This window comes from Nycticebus coucang, chromosome 3 (genome assembly GCF_027406575.1).
Source record: "Nycticebus coucang isolate mNycCou1 chromosome 3, mNycCou1.pri, whole genome shotgun sequence".
In the NCBI taxonomy this organism is placed as follows: Eukaryota; Metazoa; Chordata; class Mammalia; order Primates; family Lorisidae; genus Nycticebus; species Nycticebus coucang.
Genome location: NC_069782.1, coordinates 97,558,907 through 97,579,467, shown reverse-complemented (window position 1 = coordinate 97,579,467; position 20,561 = coordinate 97,558,907). Strand labels below are relative to the sequence as shown.

General features: G+C 42.9%; 1 protein-coding gene across 1 annotated transcript in view; it reads left to right on the top strand.

Annotated features, from left to right (window-relative positions):
• Window positions 1-5,145: 5,145 nt before the first annotated feature.
• Window positions 5,146-20,561, top strand: part of LOC128580447 (core histone macro-H2A.2) — a 63,300-nt gene continuing 47,884 nt past the window's right edge. Inside the window, exon 1 of the mRNA XM_053582285.1 lies at window positions 5,146-5,551. The gene's annotated coding sequence lies outside the window, so the exon portion shown is untranslated. The remainder of the gene's footprint in view (window positions 5,552-20,561) is intronic.

The following is a 20,561-nucleotide window of genomic DNA, read 5'->3' as shown; positions in this document are numbered from 1 at the left end:
CAGCCAAAGGGTCAGGACTTCATATCAAAAGGCCGTATTTTGTTATTGTTTTTAAAATGTATTTTTATTAGAAAACTAAGATATTCATTTTAGCCAGTAAGTATGGGCTTTGCTGATATAGTTTGCTTTGCCTGTGTGTCCATTCTTTAAAGACATTATTCCCTTTCCATAAATGATTTAAGAGCTAAAATAAGTTTTGGTTGAGGAAGTAAAAGTTTAACATTAATTATGTTCTTTATTCAAAATATATAACAAGAAGGACTTTGCATGTTTCTAGCTAAAAAAAAAAAAAGTCAGATTGCCTAGTATTTTCCTAGCAATAAGGTACTTTGGAAGCTATATTTATTCTTTAGAATGATGGGATACTGTTTAAGTTGGTGCATTGTCTGCATTCATAACCTCAGGCTCTTAAGTTGTTATTTAGAGTTACACCAGTTGGCGGCTTGATGGAATTAACACAGTGTCTAACTTTGCCTAATTTATATCCAAGGAAGTGCTTAAACCAGTGATTTCCATCTGATTCCATGGCACTCTCCGACTACCAGGTTACTTCAAAGGAGATCTCAAATTCATAAACACAATTAATCTGGTTAATATGTTGTTTAGGATATTGCATCCTCATTTATAAGTGAAATACGTTTGTAATTTCCCTTTATAATAATATATTTTTTCCAATTTTAATGTCAGGTATATCCAGATGAAGTAGAATGATTTTGAAGTATTTCTTCTTTTTCTATTGTCTATATTTGGCATGATTTGTTTTTTTGAAATTATCTTCTATTTTTGTTTATAAAAATAATTATTCTCTATTTTTTGAGACTTTGAAAAAAAAAAAAGAAGTTAACTGATGACTCCATACTGAATCTCAGAGTCAAAGCATTCTATGATAGACATACTTTTAGCTGACAATGTGAATGTTACTTTTTTTGCATTATTATTATTATTGTTCAATATTTCGTTGCAGCAATCATCTGATTTCTTTTCTGATTGTATTATTTATCTTAATTTGTTCTTTATGAGGTTTGCATTTCTAGTCTTTATCTTAAACATTGTTGTTATTAAATTTTAAGCCTCTTTAATTTTGTGAAGGCAAAAAGTAGAAACCAAATAAACACATGTACACGTATAGAGAAAATTAAAAAACACACACACACAATTAATCTGGATATACAAATCCTACACACCTATACTCACATATGCCAGATATAAATATATACCTACATATACATAGTCCTTCTGGAAAAGACAAAGTCTAGAAATTAACAAGTAATTGCCTATCAAGATCCTAGAAGGATAAAATGATCACAAATTACAATATGTATCATAAACTGGATTAGAACTAATAGTGGAAAATGGAAATCCATTCAATTCATACAGCATCATAAATTTGGATCATAAAAAAGAAAAAATGTTTTTGGGGATAAAAGCAATGAAACTATTTTTGAAATGGATGAATTACTAACAGACCCAATAGAATATGAATCTGGCTGCATGGCCGATTCATTTGAGTCATTTTTTTAACTACATGCTACATGCCTGTCTCTAAATGGAGAAGCAGTTCATCCCACATCTCAGTAAAATTTTTACTAGACATCCTTGTTGCTAATGGAGTCAGCAACTCGCAATCAATACATGTATTCATATATATTATGCACACACACAGGTCAAAGATTAAGAAAATGTTTTCAGCACACTTGTAATCAACCAAACCTCCTGTAATTAGACTGCTTACTCCTTGAGGATATGCATTGAGAGAGGTCCAAAGGGCCCCACCGGACTCAAACCATGTGACTGAGTGCAAAATCACTTTGCTTAAAGCAAACGCCCCGCCCTGTGCACTTTCCTACTATCAGATGAAGACAGTGACCATGTATATGAACCTGCCACTTCCTAACTCCCTGAGGGCAAGTTTCTCTCCACTCCCTCTGTTCTTCCATCTGTAAAAAGGAGAAGTTAGTGAAGTTATAGAATTGTCACAAGGATTCAGTAAGTTAGTAAGTATAAAATACTTAGCACAGTGTACATAGTAAGCATTCTGTAGGTGTAAGCTCTGTTTATCAACTTGTTCTTGAGCTAGAGGCCACTGTTGAACTCAAGATTACCAATAAACTTATAATCATTTTGACTATTTAAAGTGTATTTTAAATTTACACAATGCCATATATTATCTTAGTATTAAATCTATGTTAAATGTTCAGTATTAAACATGCATAATTTAATCAGATCTGCATATTAAATGGCATATTTGTCCCCTATCGATCCTGAAAAATTCAGAGTTGATGGAAACTGCATTGGCTAGCTGAAAACGTCCTGGAGGTTCTACCACTACCTACCTATGCGGCTTGAGCTAAATCACTTACCCATCCCAGTACCAGACTTTTTTCTATAACATAAAGGGAGTGGACTGAGTGAACATTATGATCCCTTCTATTCTAAAAATCAAGAGTATTACAAAGCTGACCTCCTTGATTTTCTGAGTTGTGACAGCATCAAGTGTTTGAAGAAAACCAACCAGTATGAAGTGAGAGAATACTGACTAGTAAATTTCCAGACCCAGCTTTTCTCAGGATAGCACATAACGAAATGCTAGCATAAAACAAGTTACATAAAACACACAAAAATGACCATGTACACCACTTTTATTGGGAAATTACAGGGAGAATGTGAACCTAGTATCTACTGATGAATTATTCAACTCTATTTGAATAGAGGCAGCCACATACACCAGAGCTGGTGGGTTCAAATCTGGCCCAGGCCTGCCAAACAATGACAACTACAACCAAAAAATGGCTGGGCATTGTGGTGGGCGCCTGTAGTCCCAGCTACTTGGGATGCTGGGACTGGTCAGCCTAGCTGATTGGATGACAGAGTAGGGGTATTTTTCAAGTATTCCTAGAAGGTTCCTGAACTCTCTTGAAGGTTATTTCTGGTGAAGAATGGGCACCAGAATGTATAAGAAGGAAGCTCAGCACTTCATCCAGAAATGGGAAAAGAAACCATTATGGGACACCCCAGGGGATCGTTTGAAACCCTTTAGATATATGGGAAATGTGGAATTCATCCTGATTGATTTCTTTTCTTTTTTCCTGAGACAGAGTCTTTCTTTGTCACCTGGGTAGAGTACTGTAGCATCATAGCTCACAGCAACCTCAAATTCTTGGGCTCCAGCAATCCTCTGCCTTAGTTTTTCAATTTTAGTAGAGACAGGGTCTCATCCTTGCTCGGGCTGGTCTCGAACTCCTGAACTCAAGCAATCCACTCACCTCAGCCTCCCAGAGTGCTAGGGTTACAGGCATAAACCACAGCACCCAAGGCCTCCTGATTTGATTTCTGACCTGGAAAGTCCTTTCCAAGACAAAGAAGAGTGAGGTCATACCAGGGGACATAAAAGGCTAGGAAGAGTGAAGGACATCCCAGCAAACCAAAACTATTGTGTCCAGACAAATTTGAAAAGCCATATGATATTTATTTATTTATTTTTATTTTTATTTTTTTGAGACAGAGCCTCAAGCTATCGTCCTGGGTAGAGTGCCATGGTGTCACAGTTCACAGCAACCTCAAACTCCTGGGCTTAAGTGATTCTCTTGCCTCAGCCTCCCAAGTAGCTGGGACTACAGGCGCCCGCCACAACGCCCAGCCATTTTTTGGTTGTAGCTGTTATTGTTGTTTTGGCAGGCCGGGGCCAGATTCCAACCCGCCAGATCTGGTGTATGTGGCTGCTGCCTTAGCCGCTCGAGCTACAGGTGACACCCTATTTATTTATTTTTGAGACAGAGTCTCACTCTTGTTGCCCAGGCTAAGTACCCTGGTGTCAGGCTGGAGCACCCTGTCCTCAGCGTAGCTCACAGCAACTTCAAACTCCTGGGTTCAAGCAAGCCTCCCCTCGCCAGTAGCTGGTACTACAGGCGCCCACCAAAATGCCTAGCTAATTTTTCTACTTTTTAGTAGACAGGTGGGGTCTGGCTCTTGCTCAGACTGGTCTTGAACTCCTGAGCTCAAGGGATCCTCCTGCCTCTACCTCCTAGAGTGCTAGGATTACAGGCATGAGCCACCACCCTCAGCCACCACATGATAGTTAGCCAGAGAGAAGTTTATTTACACCTTATGATACACACATGATTTGGGAGAAGTCAGAGAGAATGAGGGCTAATTTCTCAGCAAACGCATTGTTTTAAATGCACTTCATGTTCTAAACCTAAAGCACTATCCATAAATGAGGGCAATAGCCATGATTAACGGGTATAGATCCAGAGGGAAGTGGGCATTTGGGTTCTTCCCACTCAGGCAATTGGAGGTCTTGAGTCACCCCAAAGTCCCCATTGTCTGAACAGCTACAAGTGTATAGCAGCAAATACACACACTATTACCAAACATAACAGCTTTGAAAAACATCCATTTGGCCCATCTTGGAGAATTCTGTTTTTGTGCATTTCTCTTTTTTGAAGAGAGCAAAATGTTGCCCTTCATAATCTTTTGACTCATCGAGGGGAAATTAGAAGAAACATGGATAGTCCATAGCAAGTTGGCATTTCCCACTGAAATAAATTTTCTTGACTCCCCTCCAGCCATGGAGCCCTTGCCAACGCCTCAACAGTACAATAGAGAGGCTGGCTTCCAGTGGGAACCGAACAACTGCTAACCCTCATTATCAGACTTGATATTGTCCACCACACCCCCCAAAATTTATTTTCTAGGAACTAATAAAAATCGGTCCTTAAAACAATAGCCTCGTGCTAATGTAAATACCCATTGGGGTATTACAAATTAACACACTCCAAAGCAAACCAATTAAAAATTATGCTCATGCACAGTCTTACCCACCAAAACATACATCTGCTACTCCAAATATCATGCAACACTGGATTCTAAATTGGTCTTAATTTATAAAAAGCCGACAGGCATGGATACAAATTCTCAGTTCTTGCGGCCGTGGCCACCCCATGCTATCTTCCCAGTGGTGGACACAAACGTTAATGTATTTCTTATCACTTAAGGACACAAGAACATTGAAAGTGGCATTTTTCCGCGTTCACCATCTAAGGCTCTGCCCAGAACTGCCAAAGGAAAGCCCACACCACCTCTCCCACCAAAGGTGGATCCGGCTAACAGGAAACTCTAGATCGTGACCATTGCATTTCTGCGCCCAGCTCTGAAGAAAGCCTCATCTTGGCTCTCCGCGCATCCCACAGATCCGCCAGCAACGCGGAGGCCGCGCGGATTCATCATTAATGCTCCTGAAGGACAATAGCTCATCAAGCCCCACCGAAAGCTCCGGACCCGTCGCGGAGCCTGGGCTGGCGGGGGATGAGGCTGAGCGACTCCTCCTAGAGGTGGTTATGTGGAGAAGGAGCAATCCCTTCTCCCTCCTCCTCCTCCCCCCGCTACTATCCGCGGCCCAGGGAACTGCCGCTTGCCGCCATTGACACGCACAGATAGAACCCAAAGAAAGGCAAAGAGTCCTGCCCGGCACCGGCGCCGCGCGGGCCGAACCTGCGCCGGGGAGGGGCGCGCAGAGGGCACCGGGCGCCGGGAACAGGCGGCGCAGCACCAGGTGAGCTCGCCATGGCGATGGCATTATTGTTTAGGGGGCTCTGGGTTCTGGAAACAAAACGCACCGCCGGGGCAGTGCAGGGGCCGGAGAGAAGGCATCCCTGCCTCCCTGGAACCCCTGTGGGCTCACCCCCGATAGCCGACCCACCCCCTACGAGAAAAAAAATTAATAAATCAAGCCTCCCAACTTGCTTCCTCGAGAAATAAAGGGGGGGGGGCTTGCTAAAGAAGCGGTAAAATTCCTGCAGCCGGCGAGGCATTTAGGGCAAGGAGGGAGGAGGGATGCGGGGTCCAGCAGCTGGCCCGGGAGAGGCTACACCTGAAGGAAGCGGAGGGCTCCTGGGGATACAGACTTCGGGGCGCAGAAGAGGGAGGAGAAGGCGCCCGGCCGCCGAGGGGAACTAAGAGGAGGCGGGGGACCGGGCAGGGCCGCTCGGGGGCCTCCGAGGGCGCCCGGGTGGGCGCCGGCTGCTCTGGGCTGACAATGGAGGGGGCGCGGAGGAGCGGGCGGAGGGAAGGGACCGGAGTCCGGGGGCGGGACGCGCCGGGGAAGGTCAGGCCGGGGACGCCGGGTGGCGGAGGGAGGGCCGGGAGCTGCCGTGCGGCCACCTGAGTGTCGCGGGCGGGCGTGCGCCCCAAGCCGGCGCGGAGGAGGGCGCGGGGCCGGGCACTCCCCTCCGGTTCCCTTTCCGGGGCGCCCAGTGCCGACGCGCGCTGCGCTTTCACCGGCAAATGGCGGATCCTCCGCGGCACGATCCGCCATTTGCAGCCCAGCTTCCTGCTTTGCGCGGGAAAAATGATAATAATAAAAATAGTGATGAAAAGGGAAATAAAAGTAAAGTGGCTGCAGCGCAGAAAAGGACTGTGCTGGGCGCCGGATGCGATGCGCATCGCGCGCCGGGTGCGGCAAGCGGAACCAGCCCAGCCTCCCCCGGCTCTTACCCGGCAATCCACCCATCGTAGCCCCGGCCTCGCCAGCCTCCCAAATCGCCCCCGTGGGTGTCTTCCCTTGCCTTTCCTCATGGGGGCGCCCTCAGCTCCTGCCCTCTTTGTTCCTCACAACAATGGCCAAAGGGGCATTGATTCCCCGGGGGCCAAACGAACATCCTCCGTGACTTCCCGTCGCCAGAAGAACCACCGTGGGCCTGCCTTAGGCCTGGTGATTGCAGGGGTCTTTTGGTAACAGCCCTGGGACGGGTGAAGAGAAGAAGAAATGGGCTGACAAACCAAATCGCGGGTCCCTGAGTGTTTAAGGGGGTGCAACGGGAACCCCATATCCATAGCCCTGTTTGTAAGGGCAGTTCCAGCGCTAGGGAACAGAGGTGGCCGTCCAACCTCTGTCGGCTCAGGGGAATTCATAACAAGGACCTAGTTCTAAGTTCCACAGACCCCAAGATCCCCAAGGGGTAATCAATAAACCATGGCGAATGGTTTTCTCACTTTTCTAATTTGTGTTTGTGTTGAGATACAATTGTACCCTCACTGGGCTGCACAGTTGCTGCAGAAACGGTTCAATAGGTGAGAGAAACAAACTATTAAGAGCGAAAATGTGTCTTCGTTTATGTTGTTTTGAAATTCAAACGAAGCTACACATAATTCTCAGTTCGTTTAAAAATTCTTCTTATTTTCAAACTAAAAGTTCAAAGCTCCAAGATTTGGAACAGTGCTTGTGATTTTTAGAATTGCTTTAGCCCAAGATTATCATATAAATAAATATAAGAACTGCCCGGTGGAACGGTTTATCTTGAATAGCATAATTCACATCTTTAAAACCCCTCTTTTCTGCATCCTGATTTCCTCTTAAATATGCCCAGTTTTCCTCTCTTTGGGTTCTTCCTACCCTGTCAGTTGTACTTCACCTGGACTTTATACATTATTAATGATTTCCTCTATTGCAGAACTCTGTAAGAGAATTTACTTCCTTGGATCCAGAACGACCCAGAGATTCTGGCCCTACTCCCTCTCCATTCCATCCTCAGTCTAGTTCCCAGGGTTTTCCAGGCGCCTTTGGTCTGCTGTTTTCCCAGTGGGTGGGACACCCTGCTAGCTATTGTCTGAGACAACCACATCTGTTTTCACTGCCTCCTGCCAGCAAAGCAGGAGGTGAATGTGTTTTAGGCAACTTTAAAAGAAAGATATCCATAAATTGTTCAGAGGGACAGATGTGCAAAAAGTTGACCAACTTTCTTTAAGAATGTTTTTTATTCTTAAGCAATAACCTCAAAGTTAAATACAGTCTTGGTAGATGTTTTTCAAAAGTGTAAATTATGCGGAGTTGAACACAGAACTTGTGCTTAGAGATCATTTAGTGAACATGCTGAACACCAATTCTTAAACACTTCTAGATGGGGAAAAAAAGGAAAGAAAATACAAAGATGTCATGGGCCCTTCTCATAGAGCTTACAACCCCAAGCCTAGGAAATAAAATACAAATGCAGGCAAACGAAGGTAAAAAGTGATTTCGGCAAGCTAGTGGGAAAACAAGTATTTTAATGTACTGCCGATGGTTGTAAATTGATAAAACCAGTTTGGAGTTTGGCATTATTGAATTAATAATGCGCACATTCTGTGACCCGGCATTTCTTTCTTTCTTTTCTTTCTTTTTGACAGAGTCTCACTATGTCTCCCTGGGTAGAGTGCTGAAAGGTCACAGCTCACAGCAACCTTAAACTCTTGGGCTTAAGTGATTCTCTTGCCTCAGCCTCCCAAGTAGCTGGGACTACAGGAGCCTACCACAATGGCAGGCTATTTTCTTGGCCAGGCAGGAACCCACCAGCCTTGGTGCATGTGGCTGGCGCGTGACCAGCTCCGTGACCACTATGCCATGGGCGCCGAGCCCTGGCATTCCATTTCTTAGTATGTAACCTAAAAAAGTAGGCATACATAAGCTCAGCATGTATTAGGACATTCATTACAGAGTGTTAGGAGTTCTGAAATTGAAAACAACCTAACAACCATCAATAGGGAGTTGCTAAATAAATTCTGATAAATTTATCTTCTGGAGTATTAGGCAGCAGTTAAAAAGAATGAGGCAAATCTATAAATACTGAGACAGAATAAGATCACCAGGTGAAATATTGATGGAAAAAGTAAGTCGCAGAAGAGTACATACTACACGGTACCAGTGATGTAAAAACACAATAAAACCATACATTTCTATAAGAAAAATGTATACATAAATGGATAGAAAAGATCTAGAAACCACCCACTAAACGAGACAAGAACTGGAGCAAGGGCGGCGCCCATAGCTCAGTGGGCAGGGTGCTATCCACATACACCGAGGCAGGCAGGTTTGAACCCAGCCCAGGCCTGTTACACAACAGTGACAGCTGCAACCAAAAAATAGCCAGGCATTGTGGCAGGCACCTGTAGTCCCAGCTACTTGGGAGGCTGAGGCAAGAGAATCGCTTAGCCCAAGCATTCAAGGTTACTGTGAGCTGTGACGCGACGGCACTCTACTGAGGGCAACATAGTGAGACTGTCTCACAGAAAAGAAAAAAAAGAACTGGAGCTAGGTCAAGAGGGCTTTCATCATAACATTATTCATACCCATCTGTAGCCATCGTTATAATATTTGCTATTTTACAATTTGAATTAATTATACGTTGACTGGATAACTAAATACAACTAGTCATTTAAAGGCGATTGATAATGTGTAATGGAAATTGCAAATAACAGTTTTTAAAGGGAGAAGAGAATTTTAGACTGAAAGAGAGGGAATTGGGCTAGGCTTCCTAGAGAACGCAGGAGGATTTGGATAGGGAAGGACAAAGGAACAAGGCAGCAGGGAGGAAGCCTGATACAGACACACTTTAGCTGGCTCCCCTTTCTTCAACAGGGTTATTTAAAGTGCCTTATAAGGCTGAGAGTCCTAGCCTGCCCTGCAGGGGTTCAGGTGGAAGAGTAAACTAAAAGAATGCTCACAGATTTCTTTCATTGCTATGATTATGTGAATATCTTTTTTTTTTTTTTTTTTTTGTGGTTTTTGGCCGAGGCTGGGTTTGAACCCTCCACCTCCGGCATATGGGACCGGCGCCCTACTCCTTGAGCTACAGGCGCCGCCAGATTATGTGAATATCTTAAACTAGATATATAAGAGACAGAAAGAAAGGAGCCAGTAGAGAAGTATATGAGTTGTAATATGCTATTGGAAGGTGGCATTTTGTTGTTTTTTTATTTTATTATTTATTTATTTTGAAACAAAGTCTCACTTTGTCACCCTCAGTGGAGTGCTGTGGTGTCACAGCTCACAGCAGCCTCAAACCCTTGGGTTCAAGCCATACTCTTGCCTCACCCTCCCAAGCAGCTGGAACTACAGGCATCCTCCACAATGCCCAGTTATTTTTAGAGACAGGGTCTCACTATTGCGCAGGCTGGTCTCAAACTCCTGAGCTCAAGTAGTCTGCTCACTTTGGCCTCCCAGAGTGTTAGTATTATGGGTGGCTCAGGTGCACACCCACCCAGTGGGAAGGTGGTATTTTAAAAAAGAAACGTAGTGAAAGCTTGAAGGTGGGAATTCTTCCTCCTGGGTACACACTGGGATGTATATTGGGAATTAGGTTGGAAAGAAAGAGAAATGTTTGAGAAGATAGTTCATTTTCCCCCCAAACTACAAAAGGATCCTAAAATTTATTTAAGACTGCTTTCATGTATTCATTTACTCATTCAAGGAATATTTATTGAATGTCAGCTGTTTACCTAACACTATGCTAGGTGCCTTGGAGGCTAAAACATGCAGAAGAGTGTAGGAAAAATAGCCCAGACCAGGGTTTCAGACATTGAGTTTGTAAAGGGGCTGGTTCTAGGTAAGTCTGGTCTTACACAGGCCGTGTGGCTATGGACAAGTCATTCAATGACCACCGCCCCTTCCAAGCCACACCTTTCATTGTGGCTAAAATTAGGAAAAGGGGGTACAAAATGATTGATCATTCAAGTTCCTTTCGGTCTTAAATTGTGGTTTTATGAAACTCTGTGATTCTAGCATTGCTGTGATTGTGAATTCCCAGAAAGATGGAATTTAGAGAAAATAGAATCAGAGTGGGGGAAGGGTGGTGGGGGCAAGCATGCCCAGCCTTGGGAAAAACAAAAGTGTTCACTGTCATGAGGATTCTCAGATTATGTGGCTCTCAGGGTTTTCTTAGAGTCAAAATTTCATTATCACCCCTTTACGTTAGAGCCTTAATCAACCAAGAAAATGGGAAGATGTTGCTGAGTTTTAAGCCTTGCATTATTATACACATAACTTCAAGCTCTATAATTTTAGAGTAGTTGATTTTGCAGTACAGGGACAAATATGCAGAAATATGCCCAAGAAAATGTTAGACTGAATGCCACAAAAATGGTTCTCTAGAATGGTTTCTCTTGGGGAAATAAATCATCGTAGTTAATAGTGTCTACCACCTATCAGGTACTGGTCTAAGCACTTTATAGATATACAGGATGGACATAAAGTTGTTGTGCTATTTAAAATAATGTGCTATTTTATGGACACAAACTCTTATGTCCACCATGCATAAACTCATTTAATTCTGACAACAACCCTATAGGCAGGTACTATTACCATACGCATCTCACAGAAAAGGGAGGGTGAGAACATGCCCAGACTCACCACAGGAGAGCCTCCAGCCTAGGCAGCCTTATGCCCATGTGATAAGAGTAAGAAGCTACTAGCTTCCGGGGTGTAACTTTGGGTTAAAAAACATGGTCATTGTAACTAACTCTTCTGCCATCACAGAATCAGTGGGAGTAAATGTCCCTAGCTGGTGGTCTGTGCACACTTCTGTACACATTTCTGTGATACAGGCCCATGTGATAAGACCAAGAAGCTACTAGCATTTTGGATGATTCCCAGACTATATTCATTTTAATATTAGTGTATATGAATTTTTATTTTCAAAACCCCTTATTTGCATTGCTGTTTTATCCGTCTATGACAAATGAAAGATAAAGAATATCCGATTGAGCCACATAACACTGTACTTTAAACTGTCTTGTCACATAGTATTAAATAAGATAAATTTGGTGGTTTCTCTGAAGCCCATACTATTCATTTGTCCGTCTCCCCATCCATCATACTTTGCCCAATTTATTTGACTGGCATTGCCAATTTGGACTTGGAATAAAGTAAGTGATTCAAGTCAAAATCCTCATGCTTTGACAGAAATGTGTACAAAAGTGTGCATAGACCACCAGCTAGGGACGTTTACCCCGCTGATTCTGTGACATCAGAAGAGTTAGTTACAGGGAACATATTTTTTAACCCCAAATTACAACACATGACCTAACCAAAGATTTAGGGGTTATTTCTCTCCATGAGAGGCAGTCCTGATGACAGAGTTTAGATGCCTAAATTTGGGGTATTTCCATGACAACAGGACAAAAGTAGAATAAGATAAAATTAAACTCACCCTGGAACTTAGGCCCTGTGTTTCCTGGGCTGGCACTGCTAATGGCGTATCTACAGAATTTTGTAACATTTTGAGCAGCCTTCACTGCTCAATACCACCATTAAAATTAAATAGTGGTGGTGGACCACAGAGGTAAATTCAGATAGCTTTCGCAGTATGCAACATAAACTTTTAGGTCACTGGGTTCCCCATTAGAGCAGTAAACTTCCAAATTGAATAGTCTTGCAAAATTTCAGCAAAGTGATAATTGTCACAAGTGCTACCTCCCACAACCGCTAAACTGAATTTTAACCTCAGTTATTCCGTAGTGAACAATGCCATAGTTTTCTTGGGGGGGAGAAAAGCTAGTCCTAGCAACAAAGCAGGTTTTTCAGGTCCAGTTCTTCTTACTATGATTATGGTGGGTGATGAAACAGTGACTTCAAAGGAAAGGGCTTGGGGCTCAGCAGTAGCCACACTTGGAGCCTCTTTATGGGCAGCAGCATCTTACAGGCTGGAAAGGACCTCAGAGAGCAGTGGTTCTCAGGTGGAGCTCCTAGGGCACCCAAGGCAAGAAGGGTGGGCATCAAGCCATCAAGGTTCCCAGGTACCTCCCCACTCTAACCAGCATAGCCCCCCTGTCATCAGTTTTATATATTAGAGCTCCTGTCAACTTTTTGTTCAAGCAAAAAGGAAGTTCTGAAAAATCTCCAGATTTGTCTAAGGGCCACAGCAGGTCTATGCAGAACCCAAGTTCTCCCTCCCCCCCATCTGGGCACCTTTCATTCTTACCACTATGCTGTTCCCTTGGGGGTTGGCAGGTTTCACCCCTAGGGAACAGTGTGAGTGGCCAGTGGCCGCACCAACTATGGTTTGGGGGAGCCACAAACATATAACTGAGGCAAAACAGCCACTTGTGCCCACAGTGCAGCAGCTGCCTGAAGACTGACAGTAAGGGAGGCGCACGCAGGGGCAGGCAGAGGAAGTGGGGCCCCCGCGGACCTGCGTGTCTCCAGAAGCCCATGGTGGATCAGGCGCACCAGGGGCTGCAACCCACCTGCTGTCTGGTCCCGGCACACCTTATACCCCAACCCCCAGAGAGGGCTCCCGCATCTCCTCATCCCCCCTTACAGAAAGCTCATCTTGGCTTAGATACAACCAGTGCCCTGCTCAGAGAGGGAAATAGGCCATCACTTACAACAATAAAGTGCACTGCCAATTTAAAGCTCTTAGCTTTTGAGGAAACAAGGTAGTTTGCCCCCTGTTCCTATTTGTCAATTCTCAAAGAGCAAAAAGACAAGATGAGACCAGGCTGGACCCAGTGATGGTAGTTTTTTATTTAGTTTTTCATGAAGAAATAGCTATGGGAAGACAAACCGGTTCATTTTCTTCTGGGGTGCATTGCTTTTTTTTTTTAAGAGATGAGGTCTGGCTCTGCCCAGGCTGGAATGCAGTGGTGCAGTCATAACTCACTGTGGCCTCCAACTCCTGGGCTCAAGTGATCCTCCCAGCTCAGTCTCCAGAGTAGCTTGCATTACAAATGTGAGCCACTGCACCTGGCTGGGGTGCGTTACTAATTCATATTTGAAGGAAACCAAAATTACTTTTATTCATTTTTTTATCCAACTAGTATCATAGGTGGCCAAACACATTTGTATTAGAAAATGACATAACCAGTTTGATGAAAATATTTCAAATTGTACATAAAACCAGCACATTGTACCCTATGATTGCATTCATGTACACAGCTATGATTTAATAAAAATAAAATAAAACAAAAAAGAAAATAGCGTAAGGCTACTACTAAAGATATATGTTGATATGAGCATATGATATATATCAACAACTTCTGCTTTTGTCTTTAAAAAAAAAAAAATAGGTTCCACAAAGACAGCAAACCATGTTAAAAAATCTCAGCTTATGCCAGGCGAGGTGGCTCATGCCTCTAATCCCAGCACTCTGGGAGGCCGAGGCAGGTGGATTGCCTGAGCTCAAGAGTTCAAGACCACAACCTAGACCTCCCATTCGATCCTGCAATCCCATTACTGGGCATCTACCCAGAAGGAAAAAAATCCTTTTATCATAAGGACACTTGTACTAGACTGTTTATTGCAGCTCAATTTACAATCGCCAAAATGTGGAAACAGCCTAAATGCCCACCAACCCAGGAATGGATTAACAAACTGTGGTATATGTATACCATGGAATACTATTCAGCCATTAAAAAAAAATGGAGACTTTACATCCTTCGTATTAACCTGGATGGACGTGGAAGACATTATTCTTAGTAAAGCATCACAAGAATGGAGAAGCATGAATCCTATGTACTCAATCTTGATATGAGGACAATTAATGACAATTAAGGTTATGGGGGGGGAGCAGAAACAGGGATGGAGGGAGGGGGCTGGGCCTTAGTGTGTGTCACACTTTATGGGGGCAAGACATGATTGCAAGAGGGACTTTACCTAACAATTGCAATCGGTGTAACTGGCTTATTGTACCCTCAATGAATCCCCAACAATAAAAAAAAAAAAAAAAGAGTTCAAGACCAGGGCAGCGCCTGTGGCTCAAAGGAGTAGGGCACCGGCCCCATATACCAGAGGTGGTGGGTTCAAACCAGGTCCCCTCCAAACTGCAACAAAAAAATAGCCAGGCATTGTGACAGGCACCTGTAGTCCCAGCTACTTGGGAGGCTGAGGCAAGAGAATCACTTGAACCCAAGAGTTTGAGATTGCTGTGAGCTATGACACTACAGCACTCTACTGAGGGTGACAAAATGAGACTTTGTCTCAAAAAAAAAAAAAAATCAGCTTACTGCACTAGCAGCAGATATCCTAAAGCCATCCCGGTGTATTCTACCATCTCTAGTCTCCCCAGCTCCTGTAGCTAGAAATGACCACACATTCTCTGCCTCTGAATTACAAAAATGGGCTGGTGGTTAAGCTTCCTGCTCCGCGACTTGACTTGAAATACTTTTTAAAAGGGAATGATTTGTTATCCAATAGCATAGTTTAAGTAAATTGGATTAATGCTTGGTTCTAACATTCATGGTTGGTTAATTTGCTTAATTTGATCTGCATGTCATTTTGATGAAATTGCATTTGATATAGCTCTTTACATTATAAATTGTTAATGTGCTTTAACATATATGACAATAAAGTTATTGACTATTCTCATTCACTTAAAGGTGGCCTTGGAAGAAAATGGTTTGGAAAGTATTACTTGTGCAATAATGATTTGCCCTTGTAGTTCATAAATTGAAATGTAATAGAGCAAGTGATTTAGCTAGTATTACTGAAAATGGTTTTTACAGCTCCAAAATAATGCTAAGAAACTATTATTATTTTAATACAGTACTTAGGGGTAACACACCAAAATATATTAGAATGCTATTAGGTGTGAGACTAAGAGATTTTTTTCATAGCCTTTAAAATATATTTCTATATATAGTTAATATATTTATATTGAATTCCCTTATTTCCTACCTAGTTTTGTTTTTAATTCATCTCATTTTATTCTCCCAAAGGATGGTTTTGAACTGACAGAGTAAAGATACTTCATTGCAGTGTCTCCATCATTTTTCATAAATATTTACGATATAAAATATTCCTGATCACCTAGGGACCAAAAATACTACAGATTAGGGAAATATCATAAGGACTAAAACTGAGTAAATTGAATAAATTATAGCAATTTTAAAATGGTACACGAGCTTATCAGGGAAAGACACTGAATTTTGTGTTTGTGAACATTTCAGAAATAGTAAAAGTTTTTAAAAATTCGATTCCATCATTAAAAATCTATAAGATCTCTTACATCTAGATTTAAGATAATGTATATATGAAAGCATTTTGATTTGTATCCTTCTAAAGAGAATGATCTTGGGGGGGGGCAGAAGGAGGGTGGGTATTTGGGGGACCTCACCTAATGTGCATGATGCAATGGTACGTTTCAAAACTATTAAGAAAAGAATATAGGGCGGTGCCTGTGGCTCAGAGGAGTAGGGCACCGGCCCCATTTACCGGAGGTGGCCAGTTCAAACCCGGCCCCAGCCAAAAACTGCAAAAAAAAAAAAAAAAAAGAATATAATTGTGATGGATGTGTTAATCAGTTCAATGTAAGTATTTCACATTGTATTTCAAATCAGTACACTGAACCCCATAAATGCACCAATGTACACAGTTATGATTTAATAAAAACAAAAAAAATTTTTTAAATAAAGAGAATGATCTCAAAAGAGTACTTTAAAATAAGCTGTCTTGGGCTGGGCACTGTGGCTTATACCTATAATTCTAGCACTCTGAGAGGCTGAGGCCAGTGGATTGCTTGAGCTCAGGAGTTGGAGACCAGCCTGAGCAAGAGTGAGACTCCATCTCTAAAAATAGCCAGGCATTGTGGTGGGCACATGTAATCCCAGCTACTTGAGAGGCTGAGGCAAGAGGATCACTTAAGAGTTTGACATTGCTATGAGCCATGACTACAGGGCACTCTACCGAGGGTGACAAAATGAGGCTCTGTCTCAAAATAATTAATTAATTAAATAAGCTGTCTTGGCACAACTACAACCCAGACCTTAACCTTACAAAAAAAGAAGCTATATAATATATGTACTCCCATATTAACCTGAAATTTTAAAAATAAATAAAGGAAATAAAGTCTCATAGTTCTAGATCAAGGTGGTTCATCAGTGCAACCAAACCTTACCTGTGACATGCTGGCCTGTAATTATTGCTCCCAATTCTCAAATTACTGACTGTTTTCGCTTTTCAAAGCCTCCTTGCAAAAGCTTGACTGTAGAAAAAAATGGTCACTGGAGTCAGGATGCTAGAGGGTCTGCTGGACCACATTGTCGATTGGCTGAGAGTCTGTCATGGTCTTCATCGGTATGTAAAAAATAAAAATGTCAAGAAGATTTGTTAGGCATTAAAAAATGGTTCACTCCTTATCAGCTCATTATGCTCGAAAAGGACTTATTTGAATTAAAAGAAAATATTGGTCTAAGGAAACCAGACTATTTTTCTTTTGCGAAGGCAGTCAGTGTGTTAAATAAGGTCTGCTGTTTCTCATCAAAAGCAATTTAGGGCAAAGTGTTGGGATTTTTTTCTTTCTTCTTCCTTCTGGGATTACAGTATAATTTTAAATATTGTTTATGGGAATCTCATATGCTACAGTTGTACAAATAGAGACACACTGACTTGGATTCTATTCATGAGTCTTATGCAATCTCTTGATACAAAGTTGTATATTCTTCAATTGTCTTAGAACCAGTTTTCAATTACCTGGTGAAGAAAGTGATCTTAATTTTTTAACATGACATTATTACTCAATTATAAATCAGCTGAGCTATTTCTTCTTACCAGCATACTCATTTCTAGGCTAATCCACAAATGAGGTTTGTTCAGATGTTAAATTAAAATGGCAGTGTCAGTTTCCGGTTCAGAGTGGTGGACAGAGCTCCTATGCTTTCCTTCCACCCCTTCCTTCTCTGGAACCCACAGAAATAATGGTAAAAAAAAAAAAATCAAAAATAAACACTGACTAACAGAGGGGCAGGGGCTGGTGTTGATCATCAGCAGACAGGAGATTTAGTGACATTTCCATGGGAACACATGAGCAGTGTCACAGGGGAAGTCACAAACTAAGAATAAAAGCAAGACGGAGTTGCAGGCAAGGTAGGCAGAGTGAGAAATGAAGACTGGCTGAAGATCTGTCTCCAGGACAGCTTCCAGAATTGGTCTTTCTCGTTCTCTCTCCGCCAGTCCTAGAGGAGTTTCTGGCTGTCTGGTATTTATCCCTCAAGCTGACAATTTGAGGGCTCCTCTCTAAAGAAATCAAACAACTGGGCGGTGCCTGTGCCTCGGTGAGCAGGGCGCCGGCCCCATATACCGAGGGTGGCGGGTTCAAACCCGGCCCCGGCCAAACTGCAACAAAAAAATAGCCGGGCGTTGTGGCGGGCGCCTGTAGTCCCAGCTACTCGGGAGGCTGAGGCAGGAGAATTGCCTAAGCCCAGGAGTTGGAGGTTGCTGTGAGCTGTGTGACACCACAGCACTCTACCGAGGGCGATAAAGTGAAACTCTGTCTCTACAAAAAAAAAAAAAGAAATCAAACAACTACAGGGCACACGTAGAATTTCTAAGATAGATATAACACCATAAAATTAACTCCCTCATGCTGGCATTTGGGGATTCTCAGTTCCTAACTGGTCCCAGGCCGGAAGCAAGCTCTTCTATCTACCTGTATTAATCAGCCTTGTCCTTCATTATTCTTCATTCTAAAGACAAATGCATAAACAAAGATCAGCAGACATTTAAGAAAAGCCAACAGGAAAGGGAGAGATGAACATAAATAAATGAATAAAAACAGCTGCCCAATAAAATAATTTAGAAAACAGGAGAGAATTGTAACACGTTCTAATTAGATTCAGAGATTTGAAGACATTGAGCATTCATAAAAGAACAGGATGCCATGAAAAAAGAAATCATTTGAGAACAAGAAAGCATCCTTGGAAATGAAAAATAGGATTGGCAAAAATTAGATACTGAAAGGACTGAAGAAAAAGTTAAGAGACTTGAAAGAGCAATCCCAGAGATTCAGCAGTTGATTTGCAGGCACCTCAGAGACAAAGGGAGAAGTGAGAGAAATAAAGGAATGGGGGGAAGGAATAAATATATAATAGAAAAAATGTTTTCCAAGTTATGAAAAACATGAGTTTTCGGATTGAGCCAGCTTATTGCCAGGTGCTCAGCGGGATGTGGGAGGGAAACCAGTGACTTCAAAATGTTAGAGATTGATTTTGACACTAACAATGATACACCCCACTAAATGATGAATCAAACATCATCCAATTATGGACTGAGCATGATGGCTCACCTATAATCCTAGCATTCTGGGAGGCAGAAGCCAGTGGATTGCCTGAGCTCAAGCGTTCAGGAACAGCCTGAGCAAGAGCAAGACCTTGTCTCTAAAAATAGCTGGGCATTGGCTCAGCGCCTGTGGTTCAAGCGGCAAAGGCGCCAGCCACATACACCTGAGCTGGCGAGTTCAAATCCATCCCGGCCACCAAACAACAATGACGGCTGCAGCCAAAAAATAGCCAGGTGTTGTGGCGGGCGCCTGTAGTCCCAGCTACTTGGGAGGCAGAGACAGGAGACTCACTTGAGCCCAGGAGTTGGAGGTTGCTGTGAGCTGTGATGCCACTGCACTCTACCCAGGGAGACACCTTGAGGCTCAAAAACAAAGAAACAAACAAACAAACAAAAAATAGCTGGACATTGTGGTGGGTGCTATAGTCCCAGCTACTCAGGAGGCTGAGGCAAGAGGATCTCTTGAGCCCAAGAGTTTGAGGTTGCTGTGATCTGTGACACCACAGTACTCTACTGGGGCAAGAAAATGAGACTGTCTAAAAAAAAAATCATTCAATTAAGACAGTTCTGTTTGTCTAAGAAAATATACTGTGTCTGAAGAGTTAAACAAAATGGATACCAACCAAAAAAGGGAGAAAAACAAAGAAAGGAAGCCATAGGATCCACACTATTGACCACTATCCAAAACAACTTCCATTCCAAACTGCAGCTAGAAGTCAAAGGACTTCAGAAATAAGCCCTCTGCAAAGGGTTCTCTGGGAGGAAGGTAGCCTCCACAATATGACTGAGAAGTTTGATGATTTTTGAGGATATGGTAAAGGTACATTTTTCTTTTATCAATAAGAACAAAGAAAAATACGGTCCATCTTTCTATTCGTGGATGTTGTATTTAGGAATTTGTCTACTTGCTAATAAACTTTATTTGTAACCCCAAAATCAATACCTGAGGGTTTTTTTTTCTTTTTTGAGAAAGAGTCTCACTTTGTCACCTGGATAGAATGCCATGGCCTCAGCTTAGCTCTCAGCAACCTCAAGCTCCTAGGTTCAAGTGATCCTCCTGCCTCAGACTGAGCAGCTAGAGCTACAGGCATCTGCCACAAACGCTGGCTATTTTTTCTATTTTTCGTAATGATGAGGTCTGGGTCTTGCTCTTGCTTAGGCTGGTCTCCAACTCCTGACCTCAAGCAGTCCTCCCTCCGTGGCCTCCCAGAGTGCTCAGTCACAGAGGTGAGCCAGCATGCTCAGTCTTCCAGGCACTTTTGTGGTTATTAAAGAGCATGTACATGTATGCAGCAGCAAAAAGCCTTAGTCGTCACAGGTGCACCTTTCCAGGTGGGGGACTAGGTGACACTCCACCTTCTTGTTTCAGCTCGTGTACTGTAAACAAGTGTTTCCCTTGCCCTATTTTTTTTTTTTTTTTTTTTGCGGTTTTTGGCCAGGGCTGGGGTTGAACCCGTCACCTCCGGCATATGGGGCCGGTGCCCTACTCCTTCGAGCCACAGGCGCTGCCCTTTTTTTGTTTGTTTGAAACAGTGTCTCACTATGTCACCCTCAGTAGAGTGCTGTGGCGTCACAGCTCACAGCAACCTCAAACTTGGGCTCAAGCGATTCTCTTACCTCAGCCTCCCAAGTAGCTGGGACTACAGGCGCCCGCCACAATGCCTGGCTATTATTTTGTTGTTGTTGTTGTTGCCAGTGTTGTTTTAGCAGGCCCAGGCCGGGTTTAAACCCACCAGCCCCGGTGCATGTGCCCAGCACTGTG